Source organism: Bos javanicus, chromosome 8, assembly GCF_032452875.1.
Source record: "Bos javanicus breed banteng chromosome 8, ARS-OSU_banteng_1.0, whole genome shotgun sequence".
NCBI lineage: Eukaryota > Metazoa > Chordata > Mammalia > Artiodactyla > Bovidae > Bos > Bos javanicus.
Genome location: NC_083875.1, coordinates 111,117,477 through 111,138,888, shown reverse-complemented (window position 1 = coordinate 111,138,888; position 21,412 = coordinate 111,117,477). Strand labels below are relative to the sequence as shown.

The following is a 21,412-nucleotide window of genomic DNA, read 5'->3' as shown; positions in this document are numbered from 1 at the left end:
AGTGTGGGTCAGGAGCAAAAAGCAGGAATTTCAACAGAATGTGATTGGTGGTGGTGGTGGTGGTGTAGTTGCTGAGTCATGTCCAACTCTTGCGACCCCTATGGACTGTAGCCCACCAGGCTCCTCTGTCCATGGGATTTTCCAGGCAAGAATACTGGAGTGGGTTGCCATGCCCTTCTCCAGAGAATGTGATTACAACCAGCCAATACAAATAGGAACCTAGATCAGACTCACGTGGGCATTCTTACCTCAAGTTAGAAAAATGATAGAAGAGCAACATAAATCTAGGTCCTGTGAGTCCCAGCTGCTCCAAGTGTTTGGGTTTTCCTGTAAATCTTGCGTACTGCTGTCATCAAGGATTTTCCCTTCATTATCCTATTGAGAAATCCTTTTGCCTCCCTCTTGCATTGGATCTTCTATTACATGTATCCCATATCTCTATTCTGTTGGTTTTTTTCTCTACCACTCTTTGGTAGTGACACATTTGCATAGGGTTACAGAAGGAAAAAACTTTTTCTAAATCTTGCATTTTAAAAAATGTCTTTGTTGTTACAGTTGATGGATAATTTGGTTGTATATAGAGTTCTACATTAGAAATAATTTTCCTTTAGAACTTTGAAGATATTACTTCTTCGTCGTCTTCTTCCCATGCTGAAAAGCCCAAATCTTTCTCCATTCTAACTCCTAATCCTTTCGACTCCTACTCCTTTATATGTCACCTCTTTCCTTCTCTCTCTGGAAACTAGTAGGATCTATTTTTCTGTTCTTAGTGTCTCAAAAGTTTCAAATGACATGCTTTGGTATCAATATATATTCATCTTTTTGCTTGGCACTTGGAAGGTTTTTCTAATCTAATAACTATGTCCTTCTGTTGTTAAATTTTTTTCTTATTATTTCATTAATGAAAGTTCCCTCCATTCTTTTCTGTCCCCTCTTTCTGGAGCTCCCATTATTCATGCTGGTCCTCTAATCATCTTATCCTCCATCCCTTTGTCTTTTTGCTTTAATTTTTTCTTTGAGGATTTACTCTACTTTATCTTCCAAAGTTTTCTGCTTATGCTGTCATGTTTTTCATATCCGAGAGCTCATTTTGTTTCTGAATGTTCCTTTTAATAGTATCCTATTCTTGCTGCATGGATGTAATATATCTTTACAAGAATGTTGCGTCTTGTTTGTTTGTTTTGTGGAAAGGGTAATAGTCTTCTTCACTTTGTATAAGCTATATGTCCTCCAAGATTTTCCCCTCCTTAATTTTAGGGGGAAAGTTTATGTTAACAAATTTACGTTAGAGGCTTTTTTCAGACATCTGACAACTTTTCATTGTTTGCTCTGTTGTGGTGGAGGAGATCTTTAGAAGTTCAGTTCAGTTCAGTCGCTCAGTCGTGTCCGATTCTTTGCGACCCCATGAATCACAGCACACCAGGCCTCCCTGTCCATCACCAACTCCCGTAGTTCACTCAAACGCATGTCCATTGAGTCGGAGTTGGGATGTATTAAATTTAAGATGGTAATTAGATTGCCAAGTAGAGATTTTAAGTGAGGCAGTAGATATTCAAGTGGAGGTTTTGAGTAAGACAGGTAGAAGAGAGCTCCAGGGAGTGAAATTTAGATGTATTGGTATACAGAGATGGTATTGAAATCCATGCCATTAAATGAGATTGCCTGCCAGTAAATGTATGTAGAAAAAGATTTTTAAAAAGACCAGAACCCTGGAGCAAACCAACATTTAGAAGGAGAGTTTCTCACTGGAGATATCAATTTGGAAGTCATCATTGCTGCTGCTGCTGCTGCTGCTAAGTCACTTCAGTCATATCCAACTGTGTGCGATCTCAGAGACGGCAGCCCACCAGGCTCCCCCATCCCTGGTATTCTCCAGGCAAGAACACTGGAGCGGGTTGCCATTTCCTTCTGCAATGCATGAAAGTGAAAAGTGAAAGTGAAGTCGCTCAGTCGTGTCCGACTTCTAGTGACCCCATGTACCGCAGCCTATCAGGCTCCTCTGTCCATGGGATTTTCCAGGCAAGAGTACTGGAGTGGGATGCCATTGCCTTCGCCGAAGTCATCATTAGAGAGATGGTATTTGAGGTAATAGCTTTATAAGGGAAGTCGAGGGAATTACAGTTTGCAATGTTAACTTAAAATAGTCAAATAGCTCAAGTGAAGAGCCTGCTAAAGTCTATATCTTTGATAGGAGCCTAAGTAAGTATTTTCCTCATTCTCCCTTTAAATGCTAAACCATACAGCAGCAACCCACTGATTCTCAACCAAGGGTTATTTTGCCCACGGGACATTAGTAATGTCTGGGACATTTTGTTTCATGACTGGGAAGGTTCTACTGACACCTAATGGTATCAGGCATGCTGCTAAATAGCCTGCAATGCACAGGGCAACCACTACAATACGTAATTCAGCCTCAGATGTCAGTAGTGCTGTGATTGAGGAAGTTTGAGATAACCTCAGTTGTTATCATTTTTTTGTTCATTGTTATTATCATAGTTTTGTTTATTTGTCACAAGTGGGGAGGAGGGGAATCTCCCTCCTCAGTATTAGGGAATGACAAATGTTTGTGGCCTATTTCAGTACTGTGTAAATAGAACTGAAAATGGTATGAAATTTGATCAGAAGCTCTTTTGGCTCCATGTCTGTGTCACTGTCTTTGTTTCTTCTTAGTTGTAGTTTAAGTCCATGCATGGGCCTGCATACAGAACAAGAAAAACACATTGTCTTCTTGTGATCAAAGTTTTGAAGCTTGTGTGAGAAGAGTTGGCATATATTAAATATGACCTTGAAATAAAATGTTTTTCCCTTTGCATGGCTTCAGTTACAGAACAAAATGGCCAAAAATTAAAACACAGCTACAGTCACTCTCACCAGAGCTGAGAGTTTTTCTGACTCTCGGTATGAAAATGTTCTGGACTGAATTGATGCCAGACTTATCAGTTGCACCAGTTGCAATCTAAAAATCTTTTTACATTAAATCTTTTTAGTATACTTTTGCTTAGTAATTGTCTTATCATTGTTCCTGCTTGATATGGTTCAGACCTCAGTGGTTCAAATATTAGCCTACTGGTCGCAGTTTAGAAGATGGTCTTGCAACCGCATACATGTCAGTGGCATCAATTCCATGAGAATGTTCTTTCACTACTCATACAATTCCATTATTATTACAATTACCAACAAAATGAAGTCTCACTTTACAGCAATGAGGTTCCTACTTAACAAACACTATCAAAATCTTATGCTTTTATGGTAGATCATTTTTTAAAGTTGCTGTTGTGAATTAATGTTTGACACCTCACACTTTCAATAGTTTCTGCTTGTGTTTTACCTTAGAGAACAATTTTCTTAATTCTTTGTGTAGCATGTACTACCTGTCTATTCTTTTCATAAAATAAAGAATACTTGAAAGTCCAAGTGAAGTTGCTCAGTCGTGTCCAACTCTCTGCGACACCATGGACTGTAGCCTACCAGGCCCCTCTGTCCATGGGGTTTTCCAGGCCAGAATACTGGAGTGGGTTTCCATTTCCTTCTCCAGGGGATCTTCCCAACCCAGGGATCGAACTCGGGTCTCCCGCATTGCAGGCAGACGCTTTACTGTCTGAGCCACCAAGGAAGCCTATAAAGAATATTAGTACATCAAAAAAAGATGGCTACATCTTCCGTGTCAGAGCAGCAAGTTCAAAATGTGCTTAATTTCCATTCTACCCACCTTACTGTGACATTCATGGCCATATACAATCCGGCCCTCAACTGCCCTTTCAGCATCATCTTCTTTGGACACACCTGATGGTGTGTTTATTTGTTCATTCGTTTAGCAGCAGTTTGTTAAGTGGCTAAGTACCTTTTAGGTGCTGTGAAAAGTTCTGTGTGTATCCCTATTGTATATGTTAGACTCAGTACCTGTCATCATACAGCTGTAATCTAGAAGGGAAAACAGACAAGTGAAGAAGCAACTACTGAAAACTTGTAGTTCAGGATGAATCTGTATAGGTAATTGAATGCAGCCTTGAGGAAAATAAGAAAACAATAGCTTCACAGTTTCCTTGCCCATATCCTGGTCACTGATGGGTCACATCTGACAGAATGTGGTCCACTGGAGAAGGGAATGGCAAACCACTTCAGTATTCTAGCCTTGAGAACCCCATGAACAGTATGAAAAGGCAAAATGATAGGATGCTGAAAGAGGAACTCCCCAGGTCGGTAGGTGCCCAATATGCTACTGGAGATCAGTGGAGAAATAACTCCAGAAAGAATGAAGGGATGGAGCCAAAGCAAAAACAATACCCAGTTGGAATGTGACTGGTGATAGAAACAAGGTCGGATGCTGTAAAGAGCAATATTGCATAGGAACCTGGATTGTTAGGTCCATGAATCAAGGCAAATTGGAAGTGGTCAAACAGGAGATGGCAAGAGTGAACGTCGACATTCTAGGAATCAGTGAACTAAAATGGACTGGAATGGGTGAATTTAACTCGGGTGACCACTATATCTACTACTGTGGGCAGGAATCCCTCAGAAGAAATGGAGTAGTCATCATGGTCAACAAAAGAGTCTGAAATGCAGTACTTGGATACAATATCAAAAATGACAGAATGATCTCTGTTCGTTTCCAAGGCAAACCATTCAATATCACAGTAATCCAAGTCTATGCCCCAACCAGTAACACTGAAGAAGCTGAAGTTGAACAGTTCTATGAAGACCTCCAAGACCTTTTAGAACTAACACCCAAAAAAGATGTCCTTTTCATTATAGGGGACTGGAATGCAAAAGTTGAAGTCAAGAAACACCTGGAGTAACAGGCAAATTTAGCCTTGGAATACAGAATGAAGCAGGGCAAAGGCTAATATAGTTTTGCCAAGAGAATCCACTGGTCATAGCAAACACCCTCTTCCAACAACACAAGATGTCACATGGACATCACCAGATGGACATCACCAGATGGTCAACACAGAAATCAGATTGATTATATTCTTTGCAGCCAAAGAGGGAGAAGCTCTATACAGTCAGCAAAAACAAGATTGGGAGCTGACTGTGGCTCAGATCATGAACTCCTTATTGCCAAATTCAGACTTAAATTGAAGAAAGTAGGAAAAACCACTAGACCATTCAGGTATGACCTAAATCAAATTCCTTATGATTATACAGTGGAAGTGAGAAATAGATTTAAGGGACTAGATCTGATAGATAGAGTGCCTGATGAACTATGGATGGAGGTTCATGACATTGTACACAGGACAGGGATCAAGACCATCCCCATGGAAAAGAAATGCAAAAAAGCAAAATGGCTGTCTGAGGAGGCCTTACAAATAGCTGTGAAAAGAAGAGAAGTGAAAAGCAAAGGAGAAAAGGAAAGATATAAGCATCTGAATGCAGAGTTCCAAAGAATAGCAAGGAGAGATAAGAAAGCCTTCCTCAGCAATCAATGCAAAGAAATAGAGGAAAACAACAGAATGGGAAAGACTAGAGATCTCTTCAAGAAAATTAAAGATACCAAGGGAACATTTCATGCAAAGATGGGCTCGATAAAGGACAGAAATGGTATGGACCTAACAGAAGCAGAAGATATTAAGAAGAGGTGGCAAGAATGCACAGAAGAACTGTACAAAAAAGATCTTCACGACCCAGATAATCACGATGGTGTGATCACTCACCTAGAGCCAGACATCCTGGAATGTGAAGTCAAGTGAGCCTTAGGAAGCATCACTATGAACAAAGCTAGTGGAGGTGATGGAATTCCAGTTGAGCTATTTCAAATCCTGAAAGATGATGCTGTGAAAGTGTTTCACTCAATATGCCAGCAAATTTGGAAAACTCAGCAGTGGCCACAGGACTGGAAAAGGTCAGTTTTCATTCCAATCCCAAAGAGAGGCAATGCCAAAGAATGCTCAAACTACCGCACAATTGCACTCATCTCACACGCTAGTAAAGTAATGCTCAAAATTCTCCAAGCCAGGCTTCAGCAATATGTGAACCATGAACTTCCAGATGTTCAAACTGGTTTTAGAAATAGAGGAACCAGAGATCAAATTGCCAACATCCGCTGGATCATGGAAAAAGCAAGAGAGTTCCAGAAAAACATCAATTTCTGCTTTATTGACTATGCCAAAGCCTTTGACTATGTGGATCACAATAAACTGTGGAAAATTCTGAAAGAGATGGGAATACCAGACCACCTGACCTGCCTCTTGAGAAACCTATATGCAGGTCAGGAAGCAACAGTTAGAACTGGACATGGAACAACAGACTGGTTCCAAGTAGGAAAAGGAGTATGTCAAGGCTGTATATTGTCACCCTGCTTATTTAACTTCTATGCAGAGTACATCATGAGAAACACTGGACTGGAAGAAGCACAAGCTGGAATCAAGATTGCCAGGAGAAATATCAATAACCTCAGATATGCAGATGACACCACCCTTATGGCAGAAAGTGAAGAGGAACTAAAAAGCCTCTTGATGAAAGTGAAAGAGGAGAGTGAAAAAGTTGGCTTAAAGCTCAACATTCAGAAAATGAAGATCATGGCATCTGGTCCCATCACTTCATGGGAAATAGATGGGGAAACAGTGAAAACAGTGTCAGACTTTATTTTTGGGGGCTCCAAAATCACTGCAGATGGTGACTGCAGCCATGAAATTACAAGACGCTTACTCCTTGGAAGAAAAGTTATGACCAACCTAGATAGCATATTGAAAAGCAGAGACATTACTTTGTCAACAAAGGTCCGTCTAGTCAAGGCTATGGTTTTTCCTGTGGTCATGTATGGATGTGAGAGTTGGACTGTGAAGAAAGCTCAGTGCCAAAGAATTGATGCTTTTGAACTATGGTGTTGGAGAAGACTCTTGAGAGTCCCTTGGACTGCAAGGAAATCCAACCAGTCCATTCTAAAGGAGATCAGTCCTGGGTGTTCTTTGGAAGGACTGATGCTAAAGCTGAAACTCCAATACTTTGGCCACCTCATGTGAAGAGTTGACTCATTAGAAAAGACTCTGATGTTGGGAGGGATTGGGGGCAGGAGCAGAAGGGGACGACAGAGGATGAGATGGTTGGATGGCATTGCCAGCTCCATGGACATTAGTTTGGGTGAACTCTGAGAGTTGGTGATGGACTGGGAAGCCTGGTGTGCTGCAATTCATGGGGTTGCAAAGAGTCAGACAGGACTGAGCAACTGAACTGAACTGATGGGTCAATTCTAATCCCAGAGTAGATTAGAGTAATCCCTTGGGAACACCGCAGGACTTGGGAAGACTATCTTGGGATTTCAGATCTGCTCTAAAGTGGATCAGTACAGGTCTTGTGGGCACAATTCAAACCAGACTCACTATAGGGAAACCTCAGAATCATTTCTGTATCTAAGACTTTCTACACAGAGTCCAGGAAGATAGTCCCCTTTCATGTTCATTAAATTTTGAATGGTTTCCTAGAAGCAGAGCCTGAGACTGGGAAACACTCTCTGCAAGTGGTTCATGGCGAGACTTTTCTTAAGAGAAGTTTGTAAGTAGGGAGGGAAGCAAGACAGGGCAGGAGAAAAGATAAGCAAAGGTGTGGTTTCAAGCAGGATCTTGCTTCAACCTGATCCCATGAGAGGCTCTGTAGCATGAGTGGTACTACAAGGTTGTCCCAGCTTGAGTCACGGGAGTCGTCTGTTGTATCCCCAGAACTGGTCAATTTTAACTGTGGGCCAGTCCCAGGAAAAGGATATAACTTCTCAGGCATTTCTGGGCAAGCTGTGTCCAGTGGCTGAAGTGAATTAGTAATCCCTGGAGAAGTGAGCAATTAGAAAAGTTAAGCAACTGATATTCCCAGCATCTGTAGCATGCTTATACCAGGCCCAGAAAAGGGGATCTGACCAGGGCATCAACTGCATTTACTATATCAGGAAAGTGTTCAAGACCACAGCAGCCTCCAAATATTATGTCTGTGTCCGTCTTTGAAACATTTTTCCTAGAGACTCCCATTTGGGTATCTTTTCTGTTTTAGTCATCAAAACAAGTTTCTCTGCTTTGAATTCCAAAATTATCTGTGGACATTAAAAGGTTATCATTTAAATTCTTAGGTTTCCTTTTCAGTGATCCCACTATCTGATATTAATAATTAACTTGAGGACTTATTTAACCAAATTCTTCAAACTGAGTTCACACACAAAAAGGGCAGTTTCAAGAAAGGTTTTATCAACCGTTGAATCCTAACCCAGCCATGGACATTTTAAGCATAGTGTTTATTTTTTTCTGCTTGGGAAGAAGTTGGGAACAGAAGCAAACGTAAGTGAAGGGTCCCCTTTTCATTTACAATGTGTTTTGATTATAGTTTTATAGAGAGCAGAATTCAATCAATGCCACATGAAATTGACTTTCTAGTCCTGAGAAATCCAAGTGAATTTCTTTTCTCTGTTGTCTAATGTTATTTCCCTGCTTTTTAATATGAATACTTTGTGAGCTAGCATAACTTGTATTCTAGTACTCTGTATTTTCCCAGACTATTGCCCATGCCCCGAGGAAGAGTAATTTACTGACTGATGTTTGGTTAAAAATTCCAGACAGAAGCATGATCCCTATTTTTACTTCTTATAGAGGACTCTATTAAGTGTTGCCCTGGTTGCAACTGATTAAAATAATTTCCATCTGCCTCTTTGAAATACCATCCTTAGAATGAAATCCTGCTTTTCAGGACACTGTCCTGGCTTTATCCTAGATGATAAAATTTTGAGAAGTAAAACACATATTGTTAAATGTAAGAAAATTTGCTAATTTGAGTTAAGTAAAAAACATTAAAAATTATGTTGTACTAAATGATTTTAACAGTTTCAGCAGATATGTTGTCTCAGCACCTAATGTATTCTATGTTGGAGCCTCTGAAAATGTAGTAATGTAAGTTCATGGATACACAAAATCATTTCCAGTGACCATTGCTGTTAAAAGTTATCCTGACAGAAGTTTTACACATTCTTCTGACCAAGTTAATTTATGTCCAGAAAGTAAATTTCAAAGCTCCGCAAGCCTAACTGTATGTTTTCTTCTTATAGTTTCTTTTTACATGCAAAATGTTTCTTTATAAAACCCATATGTAGATGGCACACTGATCCTTTTTACATATGTGGATAAAGATGTGGATACATCGCACTACTGAGATCACTAGTTAGTGAGATAAGTGCCATATGATTTTACATGCAAGTACGTGGGAAATGTTAAATAGAGAATCTGCTTCTGACTTGGGGGCAATGTAGAAAAATGTAAAAGTTGAATGAAGCAGATAAAGGTTATTAGGTGAAAAGATTTGGTGACATGAGTTGAAAACCAAATCAACCAACACATGTACTTGTTTTAAAATTACACAATAAATACTAAAAAGAGATAATTTAGATACTTGATTTAGATACTTATTTATTAGGAGGAAAACAAATGTTAATATATAGAGGCATAAAAATAGGTTTGACTTGATTTTAAATATTCAGAGAAGTTAATAGAGAACACTTTGAACATTTGTTTTCCTAAACTATATTTAACATTCTAATCCCATTGGTATTCTAGAAAAATTATCTTTTTCCCTAACATATGTATCTATCATAGGCTTTTACTACTTTCTGTTTAGACTTGAATCAAGCAAATTTTCTTCCAAACAAATTTGCTAACGATGCTCAAAAAAAAAAATGTCAAAATTCTATTTCTATAAAATATACTGATCATATGCAGTGTACTTGAAGAGGGCTACTTACTAATTATATAATGACCAATGGACATGAAAATCATCATGAAAAGAAAGATTTTGATTTTCAGTAAAAGTCTAGGTATAACTAAATAAATATGAGATATTTTATTCACTTCTACTACCATGTGATAAGTGATTTAGTCCATTCTCTACCTGATATCTGAATCCTCCCATTCTTCCACTCATCCATTGCTGATTAACTTTTGAGCTTCTTAATGTTTCTTAACGACTTTTGGTTATCTTGTCTATTAAAAATTGAATTCTTTAGTGATTGTCATTTTTAATAGACGTTTACCCTGGATCAACTTTTTAAAAGTGATTGTTTCAAATTAAATTTGATAAGAAACTAAAATATAGAGGTGTTTGTGGAAAAATACATTTACTGTTTAATTTTATAAAATTTTTATATGCTGCATATAGATAACAACTCATTTTCATATATACCTAAAAGACATATATTTTTATTATCTTAATATATTTATATGTATATAAGTTAGTTAATAACATGATCAATATAATCATAATAAATTATATTATCTTAATATCTCAATTATATAATATTCATCCATTAATTTTTTAACAGATACAACCAAAAGAGTTATCTAGAGGACCAAATGCAATTTCACATGTATATTTAGAAGCTTTATCTGCTCATTTTTCAAAAGCAGCAAAAATTCCACTACGCTATGACAATGGATTTCTCATCATTCAGACAGACAAATCCATTTACGATTCAGATCAGTCAGGTATAATAAAAAAAGAATTATAATTTCTGGGAGGAAAGTGAGATGGTTAATGGTTAATACCTGATTAATGGTATTAGGACAAGTGGTTTATTTTGTGGTGAAAAAATGGAGTTAATTTCCAAATTACACCATACACAAAAGTAAAGATCTGACAAACTAAAGGTTAAATTATAAAACAAAGAATCAGCAAAATATGAGTATAATTTAGAGGTAGAAAGACCTTTGTTAGAATGATGCCAAGACTCCTTTCAAAATAGTTTTTTAAAAAAACAAAGTGATGTATTATAGAACTTAATACAGAGGCTGAATTTTAACTTTAAAAAATCTAATTTTTAATTCTCAATATTATCTTCCTCTATAAAAATATTTCAATTTCATACTAACATTGAAAATTGTGAACTATATTGCAAAGTTCACCTAGCTATGTCTGCCTCCTTGTTTCCAGTTCGAAATGGTTTCAGTCTTCTTTCGGGAAATTTCATCTACAAGTTATCTCAAGTGTGGGAAGAAAGGTTGATCTAATGGGGATGTACTGAATGCAGCTGCCCTTTATGAATGACCATTGAAGATGGTGTTAATTAGATAAACATAATAAGATGGAGATCAGTTCAGTTCAGTCGCTCAGTCGTGTCCGACTCTTTGCTATCCCATGGACTACAGCATGCCAGGCTTCCCTGTCCATCACCAACTCCCAGAGCTTACTCAAACTCATGTCCATCGAGTTGGTGATGCCATCCAACTATCTCATCCTCTGTCATCCCCTTCTCCTCCTGCCTTCAATCTTTCCCAGCATTAGGGTCTTTTCCAATGAGTCAGTTCTTCACATCAGGAAGCCAAAGTATTGGAGCGTCAGCTTCAGCATCAGTCCTTCCAATGAATATTCAGGACGAATTTCCTTTAGGATTGACTGGTTTGATCTCCTTGCAGTCCAAGGGACTCTCAAGAGTCTTCTCCAACACCATAGTTCAAAAGCATTAATTCTTCAGTGCTCAGCTTTCTTTATGGTCCAACTCTCACATCCATACATGACTACTGGAAAAACTATAGTTCTGACTAGACGGACCCAAGATGGAGATCACTGACATAATTTTAGCATCAGGTCCCTGCCAATACACAATTAACCTGGCTTTAGACTGTCAGAACTATTTCTTAGACACATGATCAGAAGTGCCTGTATCTAAGGAAAAGCTTCCATCCTTCTGTCCAAATGTGTGCATGCTCAGTCGCTCAGTCGTGTCTGACTCTTTGCAACCTCATGGATTGTAGCCCGCCAGGCTCCTCTTGTCCATGGAATTTTTCAAGCAAGAGTACTGGAGTGGGTTGCCATTTCCTCCTCCAGGGAACCTTCCCAAACCAGGGATCAAACCTGAGTCTCCTGCATCTCCTGCTTTGGCAGGTAGATTCTTTACCATTTAAGCCACCTGGGAAGCCCCCCAAACTTTGTTTTCCTCCCTCTTCTTAGATTTTGGCATGGGATGGGGTTGGTCTTGTTCAAATTTGATGCCTGCAGTAGCCTTCCCTGAATGTGTAGGCCTACTTTGTCGTTGTTTAGTCGGTAAGTTGTGTCTAACTCTTTGGCAACCACATGCATATAGCCCAGCAGGCTCCTCTGTCCATGGGGTTTCTCAGGCAAGCACACTGGAGTGGGTTACCATTTCATTCTCTAGGGGGCCTTCCTGACCCAGGGAGTGAACCCGCATCTCCTACATTGCAGGATTCATTACCGCTGAGCCACTGGGAAAGGCCTCCCTGTACTCCAGTACTTAAACATGCAGATTTTGTATTAGAGAATGCTTCACTAAGTTCTGTCAACACAACTTACTGCTTATGTTCTTTCTCCTCTACTCTATAGTTAATTCAGACACCAGTGAGCTGCAGTCTTTCTTATCTACCAGTGGTTAAAAATACAAAAGTTTGTATAAAACTACTTTTTAATAAATTTAATATTTTAAATGCAAAAAAGAGAAATATTTAAAGGAACCCCATCCAGGAAATTTTTTGTGAAAAGAATATTTTTTTCTATTTTGCAGTTCACGCGCAACATCCTGATTCATCTTTCCCTTGGAACTTGGATTTAATGTTTTTTACTTTCTTAACTTTACTTTCAATTTCATGGCCCTCATATTGTAGGATTATTAATAATGTTGTCAGCTTGTGAGTTGAACAGAGTTTCTAATAATGACCATTTTTTTCTTACAGTAAACGTTAGAGTTTATTCATTGGATGAAAACCTAAAACCATTGCAAAAAGAAATTACCTTAACTTTTATAGTAAGTATGCCACTAATTTACATAAAAATTTAACTATGGCATTTTCATTATATGAATAGCTTTCATTATTATAATACCAGTAAAATATGGCATTAAATTATCCATTATTGAATAGAAGCAAGTATATATTTAGCATCTATTGTGGGTACAATTGGTAATTTTACACTTCCGTTATCCTGACTGACTTTTTGTGTGTAAATTTAATGTTAGTAGAAATACGTTTTGATGGCCCCGTTAAAGAACGCCTTTTCGTGGTGGTCTTTTTACACTCTTAAGTGAGTCATATTAGCTCATACCCTCTCGTTGTTTGTGAAGCGTGGGCAGATGTGCCGAGGGTTGTAGCAGTACAATTGTGGTACCAGTGAGAAGTGCGCGGTGTGCCTTGTATCATCACGACAACCTTATAGCGTCAATATAACCATCTCCTGTTTGTAGACGAAAAGACTGAGGCTTAGAGAAATTAAGTAGCCACTCAGGTTATACTCATCATTATTAGCTGAATCAGGCTTCAAATCCAGGTCTTTCTCCAGAGCTTCCACACTTAGCCTTTCTTGATTTATTTGGGGGATTACGGGATGTGTCCTTCATAAGCGTTTGAGTTCAGAAGGGCTAATAAGCACACATACCACAGTAAGCCGAGTAGGGGATGATGTAGGACCAGTAGCAGATCAGCCCGAAGGAAGGAAGTGCCGGAGATGATTATTAGATTACTCTGGAGGGAATTATGAAAGGATGAAAGCAGGTCCTGAGCTTGGTCTTTAAGACCGAGAGAGGCCTTTAAACCACAGAGAGGGTTTGATAGAGAGACGCTGGACCACGTTTTGGGTCCATGTTAAAGGTGCAGAGGTCTGGAGCCAGGAAGAAGCAAGGTACAGAGATGACCATGGCAGTGAGTGGACTGGTGGCTGCCAGGCCTGGAAACTCCCAGGAGAATCAGTGGCGGCGTTGGTGGATTATTTTACACCGTGGAAGTTCTTGGAGGGGACAGCAGGTTCAGATGAACTTGTCATAGAGGTAAATGGCCCCACGGAACCCATCGTTCCCTTGTTAGAATTCCCCACGGAGAGAAGACATTGAACAGGTCAGAGGCCATTGCTGTGGCACTGTCCAAGGTGATCTTGAAGACAAAGGGAGCCCAGGAAGTCTTTCGGGCATGGCATGACATCGTGTAAGCAGTGTTTGAAAATTATCCTGGAGGTCCTGTTCAAGAAGAAGCATGGTGGAGAACAACCTCACTGGGAGTTTATTTAACATATTCTAGATATCTACTGTGCTTCTTTTGTCTGTTGAAAATGTGCCTTTCTGCCTTAGACATTAGTCTTTGTTAACAAGCCTGACCAGTTGACAGCCATCGCCTCAAATCCACATAAACACCATATGGGCTCAGTTTCAACAAAGTTTCATAGAGCTTAATGAATATTTCTATAAGAACTACCAATTACATATTATGCTCAATGTGTGACCTCTGTACTTAAAGATAGTTTTAAAAAATGAAACTTTTTTTTTTTTCATTCAAAGGATCCAGAAGGGTCAGAAGTTGCTGAGACAACAAAAAAAATTTTTACTGGAATCATGAGTTTTCCTGGCTTCAAGATTCCATCTAATCCTAAGTATTTTAAATGATTTGTTGGTACAGTTGTTTCTCTTAAAAGCAGTGAAGGTAACTGGGTTATTGAACAGTCTGATGGAGCCATCAGCATGTGACTGAAAGATGCTGATGTTCCTTGGCTAATCTGAACATGCCAGTGAATGTCCTTCCTACCTAATGGAGGGTGGCACCTGCTGGGACTCTTCCACACTGAGATGGGGGTACTGATGCAACAACTGCCAGCTCTAAGCACCATGCTAGACCGTTCATTCAATTTAGTGGGCACCTTCCACAGCAAAGTCCAGGGACTAGACACTGGCAGATTGACCATACTCCTAAAACGTTGAGCATGAAATACAAAAGAGGAAAAAACATGCAAATGGAAGATGTCTGCTAGCAGTGTTTAATATTACATAGATGCTTTGGAATTTTCTCTGACATTTATTCTTAGAACTTGGAAGATATTCTGAGGCGTGATTTGAGGCTTCTACATTGCGTAATGCCTTGAAAATGTAACACTTCAAAGCAGTGAGGGAAGGGACATTTATGGTTCTCCTGTTATGTGCGGAGCACTTTGCTAAGTCCTATATCATTCCTATTCTCAATATAAGGAAATTTAGGCTCAGAGAAATGTATAAGCTTGTTCAACCACACAGCCTTTGATGGTGGAGCTGAAATGGAAACCCAGATTTCACTAATGACCAGATTCATCCTTACTCTTTCCTTCTATAATATAATGCTGCAGCTCAAAAACTGGCCTTAAATTGTAAAATTTCCAAAGCTATATATTTATATTATTTTGACACGTTTAACCTGACTAAATGGTCCTAGAAATGATGTCTTGATTTTCTAGTGTACTATATAGTATATCTATTAGTATGATTAAACTTTAAGATTGCTTCATTAACTATGTAATCAATGCCACTAAGTGAAAAATATTTTCTAGTTCAATATGTATATATTGTATCCTAGAAAATGAACTAATAACATAAATTTCAGTATGTATACAACTTTTCTTAAAATAACTTTTTATTTATGATTTTAAAACATTTTTCAAATATGGTATATTAATTAGATGGAGTGTGGCCAAGAACTTTGGAACTGAAATGACCAAGTTTAAATCCCAGCTCTACCACCTTTTAGCTGTGTGTTCCTGGGCAAGCTATTTTACCTCTCTGGACCTCATTTTTCTGATAACAAAGTGGAGATAATAATACAAGCTACTCTCTAGTATTTTGGTGAGGATGCAATGTGTCAACATATGTAAAGCACATACCAGTGCCTATATGAATATTAGCTACAATCACTGGGTGAATTACAGATATGTTATTTGATGATATCTAAAATTTTAAATGTGTCACTTTCACAGGTATGGCTTATGGACAATTAAAGCTAAATACAAAGAGGACTTTACAACAACAGGAACTGCGTATTTTGAGATTAAAAATCATGGTAATCTCTCATAAATTACTGAGATTTCCAATGTATGTTTTCACTAAACCATTCTCAATAACTTTGTTGACCAAGAACTCATTAAGAAATAAAGGGCTGAGGGGTGGGGACAGGGGTGGCCTGGGAGTCAGAAGGCCACAGGCCCGGCACTCACGGCCCGGGTCACCTCAGTTCAGTCACTCGACTCTCTGGACCCTAGTTTCTTATCATCGTTCTGCAAAGGTCAAGTCCTATAAGAAGGTAGGATCAGATACTGTTCTTGCAAGATCCATAGTTCTTTGACTCTCTTAAGGATGACCTAGTCTGAGCTCCTCATCTAAAGATGAGTCCAGGTAAGAAGAATCAGACCCCGGAGAAATGGGGAGACTGATCTAGGTTCTCACAGCCACTTTGTACGGCTGAGAATGAGAATGCAGAATGCCTCCTCTGAATCCCAAGCCAGTGCTCCCTCCTATCAGTCCTAAAAATTGATGATGTGTTTAGACAATTACAAAATATACTTATTTTGGAACTATCTGTATTAATTTTACTAGCAGTTTTCTTATATTTCCTTCTGTTCACTTCTCAGAGGCATTTACTGGAATGTTAACGTGTATGCTCTTACGTAAATTTGTTAAAGCTATTTAAACGATGATTTCCGCCCATCAGATTGAGCGAGGCAGAGAGGTGTTTATAATGAAGAAAGGGCTGCTGCTGCTGCTGCTAAGTCACTTCAGTCGTGTCTGACTCTGTGCAACCCCATAGAGGGTAGCCCACCAGGCTCCCCTGTCCCCGGGATTCTCCAGGCAAGAACACTGGAGTGGGTTGCCATTTCCTTCTCCAATGCATGAAAGTGAAAAGTGGAAGTGAAGTCGCTCAGTCATGTCCAACTCTTCGTGACCACATGGACTGCCGAGGTCCAGCCCCGGCTGATCCAGGGAGTTCGAAGGGGAGGCGGCTTCGGCGATCAGGATACGATAGCTTTAATTAAATATTAATTAGAGATATAAAGAGTAATAGAATGAGGATAGCTCAGCAGGAAAATTCAGTGGAGAAAAGAGGCTGAGTAGCTTGGTTTACGCGGGAAACCAATAAAACTTCAAGACAAGAAGCTTGCACCACTTATGTAGGCCACAGGCGTCCTTCTTGAAGGAGAGGAGACACTGAGATCAGATCTTAGAAGCCCAGGCAAAATTAGTAAGCTTGGCGGGCTCCACGCTCCAGATGGAAACTCAGCCAGAGTTTGAGAGAGAGACGACATGGGGAGACCAGTCTTTCGAGGAACTGATCCCATTTTTTATTTTTCCAGGGTCTGTTTTTATACACTGAGATGTTATACAAAAGTTACGCAGGGACAGCAGTCCTGACTTTTATTAAAGTCAGGTGCTTCATACAAATGTATACAGAGGTCTTAGGGGTGTTACATCATCTGGCCAGGGGTGCCTGTTGACAATTTATGACACTCTCCTTGTGACAGCGGTCAGTCAACCAGAACACTTATTTCTCCAGGGGTGATTATTTTTGAAACAGACGCCACCTTCTGAAGGTACCAGATAAAGTTACATTCGTATAGGGTGAGGGTGTAGTAGGTTTTAATTAAGGAAAGAATTTGCTTAGCCTAAGGTCTAACGTGATTAATATCAAAGGTTAATACTTATTTCTTCTATATATTCACTAATGTGTATAAGGGCAGGGGATGTGGAGACTTAGCAGTAAACATTGCCTCAACAAATGAAAAACCCTTCACCAATACAATTTCTAATCAGCCCACTATACTTATACTAATAGTTTTCTAACTTCTCTAAGGAACCTGTTTTTAGAAGGTTTAAAGCATCTCATGCCTCTCATGGTTGGGAGGCTTTGAGCAATCACATGTGACCGGACAAGCCTGTCAGGCAGGCTAGAGAAACTTCAGAGGAGTTTGTAGGTTGAAACACTCCTATCACACCCAGGAATTATTATTAACTGGAGCTCTAAGTTAACTCCTTCTCCGAAAGAGGTGGTGGGGGACAGCCCCCTGTAAAGTCAGAGATGTAGGGGAGAGCACAAAGTAGTAAAGTAGGCAGGCTCTGGTTATGGGGGTAGATGCTTGAGGATTTCCAGGGGGACTCCTGAGGCTCAGTCCCGCCTTTGCGTATGTCGAGCCTCCTTCCTCATGACCTTTGCCACGGGTGGAGGTCCTCACGCTGGCCCCCCGGCAATGGACTGCAGCCTACCAGGCTCCTCCGCCCATGGGATTTTCCAGGCAAGAGTACTGGAGTGGGGTGCCATTGCCTTCTCCGGAAGAAAGGGCAAGCATATGTACAAATCTGAAATATTTAACATGCTAAAACCACAGCAACAGAATGCACTCTGAACCAATTAAATTCAACTTTGGAGTTGTTTAATAGCACTCTTGGACGCGGCTTGTAGTTACCAAGTCCTTGCTCTGTTTTTCACCAGTGTGCCAGAGGGCACTTTTCTCTGACACAGAAAGGGCAGCTGGAAGAGTGAGACACTCACACTACCCTTGAACAGTCAGCCCCTCACCACCTGCCCTGGTCACCCCTGAGCCAAGGCTCCTTTCTCTCTGAAGGGCAGCCTTCTCCCCTTGGGTAATCAGCCTGCAGAGCAGTGCATGATAAACAGGACTGTGAAACACAGAATCACTTCCAGGACAGGCATAAGGAAAACACATAGATCTGTAAGCGGTCAGAAGTGTTATTTGTGAATTATAGTATCAAAGAGTTGGAAAGTCTAAAACTCCCCTTTGTTCTAATTCATTTTTGTGAAAAAGTCATTTTCTACAGTTAATAACTAAAAGATGTCTCTCTGATATGTGATTTATGCTCATACTTTGGACACTGAATGGAAGAGAATTGCTAAACACAAGATGCAATTTAAAAATATCTGTCAGACATTATTAATATGTGAAAGGCTTTATGAAGATAAACAAGATCAAGACATCCTTGTGCAGCTCATAATTTGATAGTAACACACATGCTTTAGTAAGGACATGACTGCTGGAGCAGAGAGATGAGCTTGACCCCTTAGGGAAGGATGAAGAGACCTCCTGGGGTACTGATGACCCTCATGATGAGGAGGGAAATATCTGTTACTGATGTTGCTCTAGCTTATTGTGCTAAAGTTTCTTGTTTGAAATACAGTTATAAATATAGTTTAAACTGTATGATTTTTTTTTGCTTAGGTTTACATTCAGTGAAACCACACTTCTTTATCTTAGTAGAACTAGAGAATTTCCTCATTAGCCATAAAACCTTTGAGGACTTCAAGATTACTATAAAGGCTAGGTAAGAAAATTATTATTTTCAGATTCATTTAGCCTCTGAATGGCAAGCAGTTTCCATTCAAGAGTTAAAAAAATTACTTATAGTGCTTGCCTGGGGTCTTGTGTTGAGAAAGCCTCTGAGGTTCAATGTCAAAAATACTGTGGTTAATAATATCTGCCATAGCTGTGGGAAGTGGGTTCAAGGAGATTTGCCTGAAGGGCATTTGCTGATTCCAGTCTTACTGTTGTTTAACAATCTTACAAGCAAAGAATCCTAAAGATTGAAATATCATGGTGGCTGTTCAGGTGACTGTAACTGTTTAAGTATTAAAAATATGATATGAAAATATTCACTTATTTGTTAATATTAATTGATCATACAACTTAATTAAGAAAAGTGGTTATGGAATTGATTGAACAGGCCCAGAAATCACACTTGGCAGACAAATTCATGGGAGCACTGGCTTGCCTGTTTAATATTTAAATAAGGAAAGTTAATGTTTTTCTTTGACTCAAAGGAAAAATATGAGGCTAAATTAAAAATAACAGCTCCAGTACACATTAGGAAGATGATGGCACCCCTTTTGCTAAAAGTATCACTCAGGAGACACATCTGCTGTGGTGTGGAAGAAGTGTGGCCTCTCACAAATAGGAGACCTGGGTTCTAGTTCATTCTCCACTAACTCGCCATGAACTTAAAAACTGTGGGAAGTTTGAGTAAGCTCTTTTTATACCTCTGGGATTCAATTTCCTCATTTGTCATAGGAATAAAAATATATCTATATCTCATTGCAATAATCGATTTATCAAAAAAGGGGGTAATTCTTTTAAAACAGGTATTCTTACAATAAGAATGTAACTGAAGCTAAAGTTTCTGTTTCTTTTGGGATAAGAGAAAATTTAAATGACAGCAGAAAGGAAATGATGCTTGAAGCAACACAGAAAACAAAGATAAGGAAGAAATCGAGTTACCTTCATAGAAACAGAGAATCGGGGGTCAGTTCATCACTTAATCTCTTAATGTAGAGATTAAAAGTGAGCTTTCACCCCCAGGAGTTCACAGGGCCAAACAGAACATAACAAAACCACTAATGCTTGGGACTTTGGGAAGTTCTGTTAACGAAAGCAGAAAAATTGCAGTGATGTTTGTCTTCCATTTTGAGGCTTGAGTTTGCTAAAACCTACTCCCAGAGGCAGTTTTCTCCCTTTATAGATATGGTATCCTGGACCTGAGGTGAGCTTCCATCAGATAGAGATTGCAAATTATAGTCTCAGTTTCTGAACAGGATGAGACATGGTTTTGAGTCAGAGATTTTCAGCCTCGCCCAGGGTTATTTCTCCATGACCGGAGGCTTCAAGCTTAAAAGAAATGACCTAAATATTAGTCAGTTAAAAATATATGCCATAGGTGTTGGTGTATGGCAGAAACCAAAGCAATGTTGTAAAGCAATTATCCTTCAGCTAAAAATAAATAACTTTAAAAATATGTATGCCATAGAATCAAGCTTATGCTTTGTATTACCCCTAGCTGGAACTATAACGTCATTGTTAAGTGAAGATTTTGCAGGCTGATGAAAGCCAATTTGTTAATCCCTGCTGCTGCTGCTGCTGCTGCTAAGTTGCTTCAGTCATGTCTGACTCTGTGTGGCCCCATGGACGGCCTCCTACCAGGCTCCTCTGTCCCTAGGATTCTCCAGGCAAGAACACTGGAGTGGGTTTGTTAATCCCTAGCAGTGAATTATTCTCTAATACTGTATCTTCTACATTTTTGTCCTCCTTTCAAAAACAGTGGATTGATGGAGTTGCACAAATCATTAACACCTCAGAAGTAATTGAAAAACTGTCATATGAAAGTCTAAAAGATTTAAATAACAAGTATCTTAATATTTTTGTGGAAGTCCAAGAAAGTACAGGTGAGTTCCAAACTGATCTATAAATTCTTTTCTCACATTTCTTTCTTTTTCCAAAGTTCAGATAGAAATCTGAAACTTATTATTGGTGCAATGTTGGGAAAATACAGTTACCAGATATGCTCTACCATCCGTCAGCTCTGTGCAGGGGAAATGCTCATGAACGACATCTTTCTGCAGTGATGACCCCTACTCCCACATGTAAAGGAGAGCCTTTTAAGTCATTGAAAAGAACAGGTAATGCTGGTACCAGACAGTTTTGCTTGCAACAAACAAATGATATATTATAATTATTCACATATGAAAGCATTCCTGAGTCACTTGAGTGTTTGCTTACATATTATTAAATATTTAACATATATTTTCTACCACACTACCTGGTACATTTTTGAATATTGCCTTGGAGATGATAACCAACTATTTCACAAGTAAGTGTCTCTTCTCACAGGATTATTGACATTCTGCTCCGTTACTTGAAAAAAACGGAGGGATGAGGGATG

The 21,412-nt window shown here is 39.2% G+C and overlaps 1 long non-coding RNA gene across 1 annotated transcript; it reads left to right on the top strand.

The window, feature by feature from the left end:
* Positions 1-8,073: 8,073 nt before the first annotated feature.
* On the top strand, positions 8,074-19,351 carry LOC133253251 (uncharacterized). Its single transcript, XR_009738250.1, has 3 exons — positions 8,074-8,255; positions 12,645-12,715; positions 14,234-19,351. It is a non-coding gene; the product is annotated as an uncharacterized LOC133253251 (long non-coding RNA).
* The last annotated feature ends 2,061 nt before the right edge of the window (positions 19,352-21,412 follow it).